This window comes from Scyliorhinus canicula, chromosome 13 (assembly GCF_902713615.1).
Source record: "Scyliorhinus canicula chromosome 13, sScyCan1.1, whole genome shotgun sequence".
Taxonomy (NCBI): domain Eukaryota; kingdom Metazoa; phylum Chordata; class Chondrichthyes; order Carcharhiniformes; family Scyliorhinidae; genus Scyliorhinus; species Scyliorhinus canicula.
Window position 1 is genome coordinate 48,231,588 of NC_052158.1, and position 17,124 is coordinate 48,248,711.

The window sequence follows — 17,124 nt, forward strand, 5'->3', positions numbered from 1 at the left end:
AAGAAGGGGGAAGGGGGGGAGAGGAAGGGGGAGAAGGGGGGGAGGGGGGAAGGGGGGGAGAAGAAGGGGGAGAAGAAGGGGGGGAGGGGGGGGAGAAGAAGGGGGGGAGGGGGGGGAGAAGAAGGGGGGGAGGGGGGGGAGTAGAAGGGGGAGAAGAAGGGGGGAAGGGGGGGAAGGAGGGGAGAAGAAGGGGGGGAGGAGAAGAAGGGGGGGAGAAGGGGGGGAAGGGGGGAGAAGAAGGGGGGGGAGAGGGGGGGAAGGGGGGGGAGAAAGGGAGGGAAGAAGGGAGAAGAAGGGGGGGAAGGGGGGAGAGAAGAAGGGGGGGAAGGGGGGAGAGAAGAAGGGGGGGAGAAGAAGGGGGGAAGGGGGAGAAGAAGGGGGAGAGGAAGGGGGGAAGGGGGAGAGAAGAAGGGGGAGAAGAAGGGGGGAAGGGGGAGAAGAAGGGGGAGAGGAAGGGGGGGAAAGGGGGGGGGGAGAAGAAGGGGGGAGAAGAAGGGGGGAGAAGAAGGGAGGGAAGGGGAGGGAAAGAAGGGTAGGGGGGCAAGAGGATGAGGGAGACCAGTGGGGCAGGGGGCAGAAGGGGGGAGGGGTGAGAGGCACAGTGGTGAGGGACACGAGGTGAGAGGGGCATGTGAGGGGGACACAAGAGGTGAGGACAGGGCACAGGAAGGACAGGCACAGCGCTGAGTGCCTGGGTAGTAACACTGACACATTCTTACCTGGGGAGTGACTCTCCTGGGATTGGGAATTGACTGTATCTCGGAAACTGAATACAGAGTGACCGATTCTGTGAAAATAGAAAAAGGACTGTTCAGCAGTGGGAGCAGGAATCAAGGGAGTGCTGATGAGAATCGAGTTGCGGGTGGCGGGCAATGAGAGGGAACGGTATATTCTGTGACAGTGGAGCCACCCAGCATACCAACCTAGTCATGTACCATCAATGACCACAAGACGAAATGGTGAACAATTGCGCTAGTTGTTAAGCCCCCTGCAGCTGGAACCACAATGGAAGCAGCGCAGGAGAGTGTTTTTATACAGAGCCTGCTGGGTGCAGCCAGCAGCCTTAGATTTACCGTATTGACCGTAGTACAATGGCAGTACCGTAATACACATAGTCTATGACTAGTGGTGTTTACCACACCTAGTTTCTGTTGAAAAGACATCTTGAGCTGAAATAATATCTGTTTCTGTCCACAAATGCTGCCTGACTTGCTGAGTATTTCCAGCATTTTTTAAATTTCTATTTTTTAAAAGCACAGAGACAGACCATTCGGCCCATCTACTTTTTACGTGTGCATTTGCTCCTCATGTGCTTTCTCCCTCCCTATTTTAATCTCACTCATTCAGCAGATCTTTTTATTTCTTTGTCCCTCATCTACTGGCTTCCCATTAAATACATGAAAACTATTCTTCATTCTCTCAACTTTATAATTCATCATTTAAAAAAAATAAATTTAAAGTACCTAATTCATTTTTTTTTCCAATTAAGTGACAATTTAGCTTGGCCAATCCACCTACCCTGCACATTTTTGGGTTGTGGGGGTGAGACCCACGCAGACACAGGGAGAATGTGCAAACCCCATATGGACAGTGACGTGGGGCTGGGTTCGAACCTGGGTACTCGGCTCCCTGAGGCAGCAGTGCTAACCACTGCGCCATTGTGCTGTCTCTAATTCATTTTATAGATTTCTATGATATTCCTCTGAAGCCTTCTCTTCTCCGGGAAAAAGATGCTCGCCTGTTCAGCCTTTCCTGTTAGTTACAATCTCTCAATTCTCAATACATTAGAACATAGAACATAGAACATAGAATGATACAGCACAGTGCAGGCCCTTCGGCCCACGATGTTGCACCGACATGGGAAGTCAAAAACTAAAGGCCATCGAACCTACACTATGCCATTATCATCCATGTGCTTATCCAATAAACTTTTAAATGCCCTCAATGTTGGCGAGTTCACTACTGTTGCAGGTAGGGCATTCCACAGCCTCACCACTCTTTGTGTAAAAAACCTACCTCTGACCTCTGTCCTATATCTATTACCCCTCAATTTAAGGCTATGTCCCCTCATGCTAGCCACCTCCATCCCCGGGAGAAGGCTCTCACTGTCCACCCTATCTAATGCTCTGATCATTTTGTATGCCTCTATTAAGTCACCTCTTAACCTTCTTCTCTCTAACGAAAACAACCTCAAGTCCATCAGCCTTTCCTCATAAGATTTTCCCTCCATACCAGGCAACATCCTAGTAAATCTCCTCTGCACCCGTTCCAAAGCTTCCACGTCATTCCTATAATGAGGCGACCAGAACTGTACGCAATACTCCAAATGTGGCCGTACCAGAGTTTTGTACAGCTGCAACATGACCTCATGGCTCCAGAACTCAATCCCTCTACCAATAAAGGCCAACACACCATAGGCCTTCTTCACAACCCTATCAACCTGGGTGGCAACTTTCAGGGATCGATGTACATGGACACCGAGATGCCTCTGCTCATCCACACTACCAAGAATTTTACCATTAGCCAAATATTCCGCATTCCTGTTATTCTTTCCAAAGTGAATCACCTCACACTTCTCCACATTAAACTCCATTTGCCACCTCAGCCTAGCTCTGCAGCTTATCTATGTCCCTCTGTAACCTGCAACATCCTTCCGCACTGTCTACAACTCCACCGACTTTAGTGCCGTCTGCAAATTTACTCACCCAACCTTCTGAGCCCTCCTCTAGGTCATTTATAAAAATGACAAACAGCAACGGCCCCAGAACAGATCCTTGTGGTACGCCACTCGTAACTGAACTCCATTCTGAACATTTCCCATCAACCACCACCCTCTGTCTTCTTTCAACTAGCCAATTCCTGATCCACATCTCTAAATCACCCTCAATCCCCAGCCTCCGTATTTTCTGCAATAGCCGACCGTGGGGAACCTTATCAAACACTTTACTGAAATCCATATACACCACATCAACTGCTCTACCCTCGTCTACCTGTTCAGTCACCTTCTCAAATAACTCGATAAGGTTTGTGAGGGGTGACCTACCCTTCACAAAACCATGCTGACTATCCCTAATCATATTATTCCTATCTAGATGATTATAAATCGTATCTCTTATAATCCTCTCCAAGACTTTACCCACAACAGACGTGAGGCTCACCGGCCTATAGTTACTGGGGTTATCGCTACTCCCCTTCTTGAACAAAGGGACCACATTTGCTATCCTCCAGTCCTCTGGCACTATTCCTGTAGCCAATGATGACATAAAAATCAAAGCCAAAGGCTCAGCAATCTCTTCCCTGGCTTCCCAGAGAATCCTAGGATAAATCCCATCGGGCCCCGGGGACTTATCTATTTTCACCTTGTTCCCTACGCACTTCTTCCCTACGCACCTCAATGCCATCTATTCTAATAGCCTGGGTCTCAGCATTCTCCTCCACAACATTATCTTTTTCCTGAGTGAATACTGACGAAAAGTATTCGTTTAGCATCTCGCTTATCTCCTCAGCCTCCACACACAACTTCCCACCACTGTCCTTGACTGGCCCTACTCTTACCCTAGTCATTCTTTTATTCTTGACATACCTATAGAAAGCTTTTGGGTTTTCCTTGATCCTACCTGCCAAAGACTTCTCATGTCCCCTCCTTGCTCGTCTTAGCTCTCTCTTTAGATCTTTCCTCGCTTCCTTGTAACTATCAAGCGCCTCAACTGAAACTTCACGCCTCATCTTCACATAGGGCTCCTTCTTCCTCTTAACAAGAGATTCCACTTCTTTGGTAAATCACGGTTCCCTCGCTCGACCCCTTCCTCCCTGCCTGACTGGTACGTACTTATCAAGAACACGCAATAGCTGTTCCTTGAACAAGCTCCACATATCCAGTGTGCCCAACCCTTGCAGCCTACTTCTCCAACCTACACATCCTAAGTCATGTCTAATGGCATCATAATTGCCCTTCCCCCAGCTATAACTCTTGCCCTGCGGGGTATACTTATCCCTTTCCATCACTAACGTAAAGGTCACTGAATTGTGGTCACTGTCTCCAAAGTGCTCACCTACCTCCAGATCTAACACCTGGCCTGGTTCATTACCCAAAACCAAATCCAATGTGGCCTCACCTCTTGTTGGCCTGTCAACATATTGTGTCAGGAAACCCTCCTGCACACATTGTACAAAGAACGACCCATCTAATGTACTCGAACTATATCTTTTCCAGTCAATATTTGGAAAGTTAAAGTCTCCCATAACAACTACCCTGTTACGTTCGCTCTTTTCCAGAATCATCTTCGCCATCCTTTCCTCTACATCCCTAGAACTATTAGGTGGCCTATAGAAAACTCCCAACAGGGTGACCTCTCTTTTCCTGTTTCTAACCTCAGCCCATACTACCTCGGAGGAAGAGTCCCCATCTAGCATCCTTTCCGCCACTGTAATACTGTCCTTGACTAGCAGCGCCACACCTCCCCCTCTTTTGCCCCCTTCTCTGAGCTTACTAAAACACCTAAACCCCGGAACCTGCAACAACCATTCCTGTCCCTGCTCTATCCATGTCTCTGAAATGGCCACAACATCGAAGTCCCAGGTACCAACCCATGCTGCCAGTTCCCCTACCTTTTTTCGTATTCTCCTGGCATTGAAGTAGACACACTTCAAACCACCTACCTGAACACTGGAACCCTCCTGCGAAGTCAAATCTGTGCTCCTTACCTCTATACTCTCAATCTCCCGTACCCCAAAACTACAATCCAGGTTCCCATACCCCTGCTGAATTAGTTTAAACCCCCCCCAAAGAGCACTAACAAATCTCCCCCCCAGGAATTTGTTGCCCCTCAGGTTCAGATGTAGACCATCCTGTCTATAGAGGTCCCACATTCCCCAGAAAGAGCCCCAGTTATCCAGAAATCTGAATCCCTCCCGCCTGCACCATCCCTGTAGCCACGTGTTTAATTGCTCTCTCTCCCCATTCCTCATCTCACTATCACGTGGCACGGGCAACAACCCAGAGATAACAACTCTGTTTGTTCTCGCTCTGAGCTTCCATCCTAGCTCCCTAAAGGCCTGCCTGACATCCTTGTCCCCTTTCCTACCTATGTCGTTAGTGCCAATGTGGACTACGACTTGGGGCTGCTCCCCCTCCCCCTTAAGGACCCGGAAAACACGATCCGAGACATCACGCACCCTTGCACCTGGGAGGCAACATACCAAACGTGAGTCTCTCTCGCTCCCACAAAATCTCCTATCTGTGCCCCTGACTATTGAGCCCCCAATTACTAATGCTCTGCTCCTCTCCCCCCTTCCCTTCTGAGCAACAGGGACAGACTCCGTGCCAGAGGCCCGTACCCCATGGCTTACCCCTGGTAAGTCGTCCCCCCCACAAGTATCCAAAACGGTATACTTGTTACTCAGGGGAACGACCGCAGGGGGTCCCTGCACTGACTGCTTCTTCCCAGTCCCTCTTACAGTTACCCATCTATCTCCAGTCTTTGGTACTTCCCTGAAGCTCCTATCTATGACCCCCTCTGCTTCCCGAATGATCCGAAGTTCATCCAACTCCAGCTCCAGTTCCCTAACTCGGTCTTGGAGGAGCTGGAGATGGCTGCACTTCCTGCAGGTAAAATCAGCAGGGACACTAACGGCATCCCTCACCTCAAACATCCTGCAGGAGGAACATTGCACTGCCTTCCCTGCCATCCCTCTAAGTTCCAACTAAGTTCTGGTTAACATATATAATATAAATAAAAAATAATAATATAATATAGCACTTACCTGCTCACACCAATTGGTCTTATTATTAGGTTAGAGTAGGGCGGGTGGGAGACACTATACGTGTCGTGTCTCGGGTTTCCTCTCCACCAGAATTTATTGGCTAGGGGGGAAAAAAAAACCTTCCCAGAAGTCCGCGGGTCGTACTTCCGGTTCCAGCCTTATATTAAAAGAAAAACAGGATCGGTACCGGCTGGCACTCCCTCTCGCGCTCGTTTGAAAGTCCCGGCTGGCTCTCCCTCTCGCGCTCTTTTGAAAGTCCCGGCTGGCTCACCTCTCGCGCCCTTTTTAAAGTCCCCGCTGGCTCACCTTTCACGCTCTTTTGAAAGTCCCGGCTGGCTCTCCCTCTCGCGCTCGTTTGAAAGTCCCGGCTGGCTCTCCCTCTCGTGCTCGTTTGAAAGCCCCGGCTGGCTCTCCCTCTCGTGCTCGTTTGAAAGTCCCGGCTGGCTCTCCCTCTCGCGCCCTTTTTAAAGTCCCCGCTGGCTCACGTCTCGCGCTCTTTTGAAATGTTTTCTTGCACCTTCTCCAGTTCCTTTCTGTCCTTTTTCAATACGTTGATCTGAACTGTGCACAGTTCTCCAAGTGTGGTCTAAACAAGGTTCCAGACAATTTCAACATCACTTCTCTGCTTTTCAGGTCAGGAAATATCTGTGGAGATAGACGCAACCTCTCTGCAGCCTTTGACATGCCCGACCACACTGTCCTCATCCTGCAACTCTTCGGTGCTGTGCAGTCAGTGGGACTGCTCTGACTTGGGGCGCTTTTTCCTCTTCAGCTGTACGCAGAGAATCTGCTGCAATGGTGAATCTTCCCACTGCCATCGCTCTGGTTCCTCCCAAGGGTCAATCTCTGCTTTTCAATTTAATTCAGCCGCTCGGGCTCACGCTTCCTCACATTCCAATTCCCGAACGCTGGGCGCCAACCGCCTCTGCGCGCAGCAGAACTACAACTCCCATCAGGCACCTTGGTCTGGCTCCCCTGATTCCACACTGTCGCTGGTAACTACGCAGGCTCTGAGACCCAAGGCAGCATGGATAATGTGGTTAAAAGCAAATTACTCTGGATGCCGGAATCTGAAACAAATCAGAAAATACTAGACAATCTCAGTAGGTCTGACAGCATCTGTGGAGAGAGAAGCAAGCTCATGTTTCGAGTCTGGATAACTCTTTGCCAAAGCTGGAGAGAACTGGAAATAGGGGGCCAAATTCTCCAACCCCCCCCCCCCCCCCGGCAGGGTCGGAGAATCGCCCGGTGCCGCCGAAAATCCGTCCCCCACCGTGGCAGAAATTCTCCGCCACCCGGGAATTGGCGGGGGCGGGAATCGCGCCAGGTCGAGCGGCGAGCCCCCTGCGGCGATTCTCCGGCCCGCGATGGGCTTGAAGTCCCGCCGCTGGGAGGCCTCTCCCACCGCCGAGGTTTGAACCACCTCTGGTGGCGGCAGGATCGGCGGCGCGAGCGGGCCCCGGGGCAATCGGACCGGGGGGGCGCCCCCACGGTGACCAGGCCCACGATCGGGGCCCACCAATCGGTGGGCGGGCCAGTGCCGTGGGGGCACTCATTCTCTTACGTCGCCGCCACGGCCTCCACCATGGCGGAGGCAGAAGAGAATCCCCAGTGCGCATGCGCCGGTGGTGACGTCAGCGGCAACTGCCGCTGACATCACCAGCGGCGCATGCGCGAACCGGCGAAGGCCTTTCGGCCAGCCCTGGCGGCGGGCCTGAAAGGCCCCTGGTGCTGGTTTTCGCGCCAGTCGGCGTGGTGCCAACCGCTCCGGCGCGGGCCTAGCCCCCAAAGGTGCTGAGCATTCCGCACCTTTGGGGAGGCCCGACGCCGGAGTGGTTGGCGCCATTCCCCTACGCCGGGACCCCCCCGCCCCGCCAGGTAGGGGAGAATGCCGCCCAGGGTCAAATTTATAGGGTCAGAGTTATACTGTTGGGGCATGGAGCAGTGGGGTTGGATAGGGGTGAACGATAGTGGAGACTGGCAAAGATGCCATGGACAGAAAGACAAAAGGAATGTAAATGGGGAGGTTAAGGCAAAGAAGGGTGCTGATCGAGGCACATGAAGAGATTAGAATGTGTGAATGGCAAACAAAGATGAACAGTGTGTCAAAGGACAACTGGGAACAGGGAACGGATGCCTCAAGTGGGGGAAGGGGGACAATGTGAGGAAGAACAGATCTATGGAAGAAGTGAAGATAAATTGATAAAAACAAAAAAAATGGGTTGAAGGTGGAGGAGAATGATCACAGTCTGAAGTTGTTGAACTCAATGCCCGGAAGACTGTAACATGTCTAATCGGAAGATGAGGTGCTGTTCCTCCAGTTTGCACTTAGCTTCACTTGAACATTGCAGTAGGCCCAGGACAGACATAGAATCATAGAATTTACAGTGCAGAAAGAGGCCATTCGGGCAATCGAGTCGGCACTGGCCCTTGGAAAGAGTACCCTACTGAAGCCCACACCTCCACATATCCCGTAACCTAGTAACCACACCTAACCTTTGTTGGACACTAAGGACAATTCAGCATGGCCAATCCACCTCACCTGCACATCTTTGGACTGTGGGAGGAAACACGAGCACTTGGCGGAAATCCACTCAGACACAGGGAGAACATCCAGACTCCGCACAGTGGCCGAAGCCGGGAATCGAACCAGGGACCCTGGAGCTGTAAAGTAATGGTGATAACTATTGTGCTACCTTGCCACCCCATGTGGACATAAGAGCAGGACGGTGATTTGAAATGGCAAGCTACAGTACGTTCTGGGCCTTGTTTGCAGATGGACCAAAGGTGTTCTCCAAAGAACGGTCACCCAGTCTGCCTTTAGTCTCTCCAATGTAGAGTAGCCCACATTGGGAGAAGCAAATGTAATAGATCAGATGGAAGGAGGTGCATCTGAAGTACTGGCTCATTGGAAAAGAGTGTTTAGGCCCAGGGATGGTGATCAGGGAGGAAGTAGAGGGGCAGGTGTTACACCTTCTGCGACTTCATGAGGAGGTGCTGTAGGAAGAGGGTGACGTGTTGGGGGTGATAGAGTAATGGACCCCCCTTCCCCACCTAGAGTCTCCCAGAGGGAACGGTCCCTGCAAAATGCAGACGGGGAGTGAGGGGAAGATGCGTTTGGTCGTGGCATCATGCTGGAGTTGGCGGGACTGGCGGAGGATGATTGTTTGACTATGGATGCTGGTAGTGAGGACAAGGAGGCTTTATCCTGATTCTGGAAGGGAAGGGGTGAGAGCAGACGTGTGGGAGATGGGTCAGATGGTTAAGAGCCCTGCCAACCACGGTAGGTGGGAAACCACGATTAAGGATGAATGAAGACATGTCAGCAGCACCGTTTGGAAAATGGCATCATTAGAATAGATGTGACAGAGGCAAAGAAACTGGGAGAATGGGATGGAGGCCTTACAGGATATGGTGGGTGAAGAGCTGTAGTCGAGGTAGCTGTGGGAGTCTGTGGGTTTGTCATGGATAGTAATAGACAGCCTACCCTAAATTGAAATAGTAATGTAAGGGAAGGGAAGTGAAGTGCTGGAGATGGGCCATATGAAGGTGATAGAATGTGGAAATTGGAAAAGAAATTAATACATTTTTCCAGGTCCAGATGGGAATAGGAAGTGGCACCAAAACTGTTGTCGATGTACCGATAAAAGAGTTGTGGGATGGGGCCGGAGTAGGACTGGAACAAGGAATGTTCCACATCCCCCATAAAGAGACAGACCAAACTGGGACCCATGCAGCCACATAAAGCCACACCTTTGGTTTGGAAGAAATGAAACATGTTAAAGGAGAAATTGTTTAGTGAGAGAAAAAGTTCAGCCAGACAGAGGAGAGTGGTGATGGATGGGGATTGTTTGGGCCTCTGTCCGAGGAAGAAGTGGAGAGTCCTCAGGCCATCCTGGTGCGGAATGGAGGTATAGAGGGATCAGATATCTATTGTAAAGAGGAAGGAGTTGGGGCTGGGGAACTGAAAGTTGTTGATATGATATAGGTCATTGGAGGAATCACAAATGTAGATGAGAAGGGACTGGACAAGAGGAGCGAATGAATGAAATGAAATAAAATGAAATGAAATGAAAAATGAAAATCGCTTATTGTCACGAATAGACTTCAATGAAGTTACTGTGAAAACAGTGGAGACAGGATAGGAAGAAATGAGTTCAGCGGGGCAGGGACAGGCTGACACGATGGGCCTGCTGTGGGTTTTTGGAGGGGGGGGCGGTGGGGGGTAGAAGCGGGCTGCACAGGGTTGGGAGATTATGAGGTTCGAAGCTGAGGAGGGAAGATCTCCAGAGGAGATAAGGTCAGTGACAATCCTGGAAACAATGGCTTAATGCTCAGTTTGGGGTCATGGTCCAGGGGGAGATAGGAGGAAGTGTCTGAGATTCAGCCTCTGCGAGGTAGAGATCAGTATGCTAGACAAAATCCCCTCCCTTGTCGGCGGGTTTGATGACAAATTCAGGGTTCGATCTGAGAGAGCGGAGAGCAGCAAGTTCAGAAGGCGAACAATTAGAGTGGGTGAGAAGAGCACTGACCTGGGGAAAAATTCTCCGACCCCCAGCAGGGTCGGAGAATCGCCTGGGGCTGCCGCAAATCCCGCCCCCGCCGTGGCAGAGATTCTCCACCACCCGGGAATTGGCGGGGGCGGGAATCACGGCAGTCCGATCGGCGAGGCCCTTGCGGCGATTCTCCGGCCCGGATGGGCCGAAGTCCCGCCGCTGGGAGGCCTCTCCCGCCGCCGAGGTTTGAACCACCTCTGATGGCAGCGGGATCGGCGCCGCGACCGGGCCCCCGGGATCCTGGGGGGGGGGGCGCGGGGCGATCGGACCCCAGGGGGTGCCCCCATGGTGGCCAGGCCCACGATCGGGGCCCCCCCGCTCAGACTCCGGGCCAGTGCCCTGGGTGCACTCTTTCTCCTCCGCCGCCGCCACGGCCTCCGCCATGGCGGAAGTTGACGTCACCACCGGCGCATGCGCCGACCGGCAAAAGCCTTTCGGCCAACCCAGCTGCCGGGCGGCGGGCCTGAAAGGCCGCTGGCGCTGGTTGCGCCAGTCTTCTGGTGGCAACCGCTCCGGCGCGGGGCTAGCCCCCAAAGGTGCGGAGAATTGCCCACCTTTGGGGAGGCCCGACCCCGGAGTGGTTGGCGCCACTCCCCTACGCCGGGACCCCCCGTCACGGCGGGTAGGGGAGAAGCCCGCCCCTGGTGAGAGTCTGGCTCGTAAGTGGCTGCGCAGAACTGGGCGGAGCATGGAGTAAGTGAAGTCCCACCCCTTCCTACATGACTGGCTGAACATATTAATGGACAATTCCATTGTGGTTGGTGCAACTGTCGTCTCCCTCTCCAAATAACTGTGAGAGTGTCAATCAGGGAGCTGAGCTGTTTGATTGGCTGTGTGTTGGATATTGAGTGTGATTATTGAAGCATTTCCCTTCTGATTTACAGGCTGAGTTTTGTTGATGGGTCATTGCTGAATATGAGAATGTGAATAAATATCTGGGAGGGGTAGAGACACCTTTATTTAAATGTCTTTTAATAACCTCTGTAAACAAAATTACCTGAAGGCCTTGACCTTTCCCAGAAGCCTGGGCTTGGATTTGATAGTTTTGCCCAGTGCTGTGTGTGAGAGCTGAATTTGGGATGTGCAGTCTGAGTGAGTGCAGTGTATCTAATTCCCAGGATAAACCAGAACCCTTCAGTTGGCTACACTGAAGCAATATTTTCCTCAGCTTCCAGTACTTCCTGCCCAGCGTGTTTATTTGTGTGTGCCGTAAAGACCAAGCCTGGCAATATCTTCCACGGTGGTTAAATGGAGCTTTCTGAGCAAGGCTGAATTTTTCCAGTGGCCGACTTCAATGATGCAAATTAGTGCCTGGGGTGCGCCATAGCTGCAAGTCCAGGTTCCCTGCAAGACTTTGTGTTGATTTGCTGCCCAAAGGCCTTTGCAGTGCTGAAACGGTTGAGGAGTTCCCAATATTGGTACGGTACGTTGAAGCTTTGTGGGCTGGCTGTGGGATCTGTGATGAGGATGTGGTTTTTAATGTTGATATATTGGTTTCATTCCTGCTTCCACTGGGCTTCCGATATTATTCTTTGGCACAGTAGTTTCAGCCAAACAGGCTGGTGTGATGATAGGCGGGCAGCAGGTGGATTGGTAACGTCCTTGTGTACTGGCATGCTTGGGTTGAAGTAAACTTATCCAGAAGCTTTCTTGTTGCACTCTCCCTCCCTATGTGAGGGGGCGGGATGTTGCTTGGTACTGGGTGCTTGGGCAGTTGAGTTGTTTGGAGGATACCTGAAATCCATTGTTGTGTTGAGCTGAGTATGTACAAGACTGTATGGGATGAGTTGTACTGTTCTCGTGCTCAGTACTCTGCAGTTGAGTAGACGGTGGCAAGAGCTGAGATCTTTAAGGTTTGATGAATTTACCGAAGAGGATGGTTTGATAAATTTACCGAAGAGGATGGTTCATGTTTTGATCTTTGTTGCTGTCTTAATGTATGTCAGTGTTCGAATAAAGGGAACACAAAGATTTTTTTAAAAGTAAATTTAGAGTACACAATAATTTTTTTACTAATTAAGAGGCAATTTAGCATGGCCAATCCACCTAACCAGCACATCGTTGGGTTGTGGGGGTGAGACCCATGTAGATACGGGAAGAATGTGCAAAATCCACACAGACAGTGACCCAGGGCTGGGATCGACCTCGGATCCTCGGCATCGTGAGGCAGTAGTGCCACCTTGCTGCCCGGGGAACACCAAGATAAACGATATGTTGTTCGTGATTCCGTCTCTTGCCATTCAAGTAGGTGTTGAGTTCCCTCTTGGCATTGGCATTGTGGAGGTGGAATATTCTTGAAACTGTTTGTTGCTGCTGTTCGTGTCCAGTTTGTTTTCTGCAAATAGTATTGGAAAGCAAGGGGAAAAATTTCAAAATCTTTATTGAATTAACATTCCGACTGACTATTTTATATTAGACACATACTTTGCGGGTAAAACTGATCTTCACCAACGTGACTCAAGCTCACAATGAATTTATAGCCATTTTCGATTGTCCTCAGTGCCTGGGAAGATGGAGTCTGGGTGGAGGAAAGAAAGTAGCCACGTTGTCTGCTCCTGGTCACTATCCAGTGTCCCTTCTGTAAACAGAGGGTGTATGACAGTCAAGTGAGGAAAACGAAAGGACTCGTATCTGATCCCCACACAGGGGAATAGCAGACTGACACTCACTGTGGAATTCGATACAGTGGTTTTGATAAATCTGGTTTCGACAGTGAACCGATAAACCTGAGACCCAGGATAAATCTCTGGGGTCATGGGTTCAAACTACCCCTATAAAGCTGGTAGAATTTAAATTCAGTTGATAAACCTGAAAAATAAAGTTCGTCTCCATAATGGTGACAACAAAACAATTGTCGATTTTCACAAAAAATCCATCTGGTGATTAATGTCTTTAGGGAAGGAAATCTGCCGTCCTTCCCTGGTCTGGTCTGCATGTGACTCCAGACCAACCACAATGTTGTTGACTCACAGCTGTCCACTGAAAAGATCATAGATCATAGAATTTACAGTGCAGAAGGAGGCCATTTGGCCCATCGAGTCTGCACCGGCTCTTGGAAAGAGCACCCTACTCAAGGTCAACACCTCCACCCTATCCCCATAACCCAGGAACCCCACCCAACACTAAGGGAAATATTGGACACTAAGGGCAATTTAGCATGGTGTTGCTCGTTCTACTGTTAGTGTGATGAACACGCCTCCATTTAAAGGACATGTGCTCAACACTGGTTTGGCTCTGTATCTGTATCTATGCTCAGGAGTCGCCAGGTGCCGCAAGAGACACCGTCACGAGTTATCAAGGTCAAGTTCAAAGCAATAAATCTAAACACCGATCAGTAAGTCCAAACAATTAGTGTTTATTATAAAAAATATAATAAATACTCATGCACACGCTAAAAGACTAATACTTATTCCTACTATTAAATGACTAAATACTTATCTAGACAGGGACAGGCAAGGTCAGGGGGGGACATACCTGGGGTCCTTGGTCTGCAACTTCTGGTTATTTAAAGTCGGCAAGAGTATAAGCAATGCCTGGGTCACGTAGCGATCGTTGTTTTGGCACTTACTGAGAGATGGCTGATGCTCAACGGCCGGTGATGAAAGACAGGATCTGAAGGCTGGGGTCGGAGTCTGGAGTCAGGATGCAACAGCCTAGGCCGGAGTCAGGAAGCAACAGACCGAATCATGTGCTTGACCTTCTTTTTATAGGTCCCCGGAGGTTCAGGCCCCCTTGGGGTGGTTCCCTCGTCGATTGGGTCTTTCCCGATCGATACGTTTTGAACTCCCCTATCCTGGAGTCGTTTCTCGATGCTTGGGGCGGTCCCTAGGGCTCATTGTCCTGGTTTCTCTGGCGCCATTCTGGCTGGGTAGCTATAGAAAGTATCAATCGATACTTAAAATGTTTCTATTGTATCTGGGACTGGGCCGGTATCATCTCATTAGTATGCAGATCGCTTTCCTATTTGCACCTTTGGCTGGGTTTCTGCAACTGCCTTGAAACCGGTTTTGTACGTGCAAAAATGCAAACAAGCTGTGTGTCCTTACTATGGCTGTTTTTCCCTGCAATCTTAGCAGTTCTCCATTTTGTAGACTGGTGTCCATCTTAGAGGGCTACAATGGCCAATCCACCTAACCTGCACATCTTTGGAGCAAGAACTCAGTTTTATCAAACCTTGGCAATGTCACAGTGAAATGAAACTGTGCGGAGGACTTAGCATCGACCTAGGCACTGGAAATGGCAATTCCCCACCCAGCTCTTTCGACCTTACAAAGCCCTCCTTACTAATATCTGGGGGAGTGTGCCGAAATTGGGAAAACTGTCTCACAGACTTGTCAAACAACAGCCTGACATTGCTTGTACGATGTGATGCTGTGAGTATGACTATGTCCCAGATACCACCGTCACATTCCCCAGGTATGTCCTGCCCTACCAGGAGGACAGAGCTACCAGAGGTGGGGCCACAGTTTCATACAATCATGTGGGAGTTACCCAGTGCGTCCTTAAATTTGACTTTGAACCTATGAGATTAGAAATGGGGATGTTCACTGATTGTACAGTGTTCAGCACCATTTGAGACTCCTCAGATACTGAAACAGTTTAAGGTCATTTTCAGCAAGTCCTGGGCAACATTCAGGCTTGGGCTGACAAGTGGCAAGTAACATTCCAGCCATACAAGTGCCAGGCAATGACCATCTCAACAAGGGAAATCTAGCCATCTGCACTTGACATTCACCGGCATTACCATCTCTGAATCCTCCACTATCGACATCCTGGGGATTACAATGGACCAGAACCTGAACTGAACTATCCATGCTGTGACTACAAGAGCTTTTCAGAGGCGAGCAATCCTGCAGTAATCAACACACCTCCTGACCTCCACCATTTACAAGGCATATGTCAGGAATGTGATGGAATCCTCTCCACTGGCCTGGATGAGTGCAGCTCCAACAATTCTCAAGAAACATGCTTGATGCTATCCCTTCTACAAACATTCACTTCCTCCACCACTGACGCACAGTAGCGATCGTGTGTACATTCTACAGGATGCCCTGCAGGAATTCACCAAGTTTCTTTCGACATCACCTTCCAAACCACGACCATTAGTGTCTCGAAGGGCCAAGGGCTGCAGATACATGTGAACACCATCACCTGGAGGTTCCCCTCCAAGTCACTCACCATCCTCACATGAAAATATATCACTGTTCCTTCAGTGTTGCTGGGTCAAAATCCTGAAACTGCCTCCCTAACAGCACTATGGGTGCAGTCCATGGACTGCAGTCCAAAAAGCTTCAAGAAGGCAGCTCACTACCACTTCTCAAGGGACATTAGGGATGAGAAATAAATGATGGCTTCTTCAGCAATGCCCACATCCCTGAAAAGTAAAAATAAAAACTGAGGAGTCAGACCATTCAGCAAAGGAGGAGAGTTGGAGGAAATCTTGTTTCCTTTTCCTGTTTTACGGAAGGATTTCACCACAGTACACCAGAGAATACCGAGAGGATAGACACCGCAGACAGGTCCTGACCATCACCCAGGGAACAACTGCACAACTGTGGGAAGACATCTAGTCCCTTCACAGCATTGCTCAACACAGAGATGTTTGGACATTATCTGGAAATTGGTGACGTCAGGCGAGCTTTGACTTATCATCAGATCTGAAACTGGTCAGTGGTGTGGAACCTTCCATCAGAACCAATCTTTCTGAAAGTTTGGCTGTTGCTGATCGGTCAGGGTGAGGCTGGGAAGAAGTGTGAGTGGGCTCCAAGTGTGGTGAGAGCTTCAATCATTCATTGAACCTCATGAACCACTGATTCATTCCTGCAGGTGAGAGACTGTTCCAGTGCGAGGTTTGTGAGGAATGCTCCACTGGCTCATTAAACCTCAAAGCACAGAAAGTGCATCTGGCGTTCCACCTGCAACACAAGGACAGCTACCTGGAAAATAATCCATTCAATTGTGATGTGTGTGATTGAGCATTAGCATATCCATTCGACATTTGATGATCATGGACGCAGTCACACTGGGGAGAAGCTGTTCAATTGTGTGTAACAAGAACTTTGCACGGTTGTAAGGCCTGGTGCATCACCAACAAATTCACACTGGGGAGAAGTTGTTCAAGTGAGATGTCTGTAACAAATCACAATCATTGGCCTTCAACATACACCAATGCGACCGACTTCCGGTTGCGGCTATGACCAGCTAAGTCGCACGTTTGGCGGCTCCTGCTACAAAGGTGTTTTCGGGCCGACTGGAGGGCCCCAACGGCGCTGGAAGGACAAATCCCGGTGGGGGAAGGCTCCCTGAGGAGAACCAGTCCAACTTTATGGTCGGTACCCGGAGTGGGGTGGCAAAGAAAGCAACAGCAGCTCCCCAAAAAAAGCGGGGGAAGAAGACCAAAATGGCGGCCGGTGGCGCACCCGAGGAATGGAGGAAATGGGCGGAGGAGCAGCAGGCCGCTCTCCTGCGCTTCTTTACGGAGCTGAAAGTGGAGCTCCTGGAGTCAATGAATGCGACGACCACCAGGCTGATGGGAGCCCAGGCGACCCAAGAGGCGTCGATTCGGGAGCTGCAGCAGGAGATGACTGCGAGGGAGGAGGAGGCCACGGTCCTCGTGGGAAAGGTAGAGGTGCACGAGGCACTCCACCTGAAATGGCAGAGCCGTTTTGAGGAGCTGGATACCCGAATGAGGCGGAAGAACCTGAGGATCTTGGGCCTGGCAGAAGGCCTGGAGGGGTCAGACCTCCCGGGATACGTAGCAGAAATGCTGAGCTCCCTGATGGGGGCAGGGGCCGTCCCTTCGCCC

At 50.5% G+C, this 17,124-nt stretch overlaps 1 protein-coding gene across 1 annotated transcript in view; it reads right to left on the bottom strand.

Annotated features, from left to right (window-relative positions):
* LOC119975597 (zinc finger protein 91-like) overlaps positions 1-17,124 on the bottom strand; it is a 145,166-nt gene that overhangs the window by 65,310 nt on the left and 62,732 nt on the right. The gene's annotated exons all lie outside the window — the stretch shown is intronic.